The sequence below is a fragment of the Sapajus apella genome, unplaced genomic scaffold (assembly GCF_009761245.1).
Source record: "Sapajus apella isolate SASKATOON/1434 unplaced genomic scaffold, GSC_monkey_1.0 scaffold16391, whole genome shotgun sequence".
Classification (NCBI taxonomy): Eukaryota; Metazoa; Chordata; class Mammalia; order Primates; family Cebidae; genus Sapajus; species Sapajus apella.
Window position 1 is genome coordinate 386 of NW_022453312.1, and position 732 is coordinate 1117.

At 45.9% G+C, this 732-nt stretch overlaps 1 pseudogene; it reads left to right on the plus strand.

Moving 5' to 3' along the window:
* Positions 1 to 199, plus strand: part of LOC116548593 — a 579-nt pseudogene extending 380 nt beyond the window's left edge.
* Positions 200 to 732: the final 533 nt, after the last annotated feature.

Here is a 732-nt window from a genome sequence, read left to right on the forward strand (position 1 = left end):
GTCACACCTTCTCAGACACCAGAGGACACACACAGGGGAGAAGCCCTTTGTCTGCAGGGAGGATGAGTAAGTCATTAGTAATAAAACTCATCTCAATAGCCACAAGAAGACAAACGTGGTCACCACACACTTGCACACCCCAACTCTAAGGTGGCTTCAGAGGAAGTCTACTGACCCCTTACATTCCCCGAGAGTGTAAAGAGATCAGAAATAGATGATTAAACAAATCCACCACTTTCATGACTAGATATGAGGAAGAAAAACAGGAGAGTTTGTAAGTGTTCAGAGGAACATCAACTTGTGGTTCTTTCCCACACTGATCCCCTCCATTTTTGTTTGTTTTTTGCTTCCTGTTCTAATAAATTTTGTCTCCATACAAATCTGAAGCCCAAGTGTGTACACCTCTTTCTTCCCTTGTCACTGAAGGCAGAAGAGTCCAGAAAGGCCACAGAGAACTCATCTGTTCAGCTCAAGTCTCCACAGGAATTCAACCCCCAGAAAGAGAGAAGCTTGGAGTCTATCTGGTTTAATTATTGGAGAATCAATTCCCACGTCCAGGAAGAGAAACATAGGATTTCAGAGAGTCGTGTCAGGAAAGGGAGTTCCCTGGTCTCCTGAGGAGTGTGGCCTCTTCCCCTAATGGACACCTCTCCTCTGCTGCTATTCTCTCCCTTGGCTCCCATCGTCTCCTCTCCTGATTTCCTCCAATCTCTGTAGCCCCAGAGGTGAAAG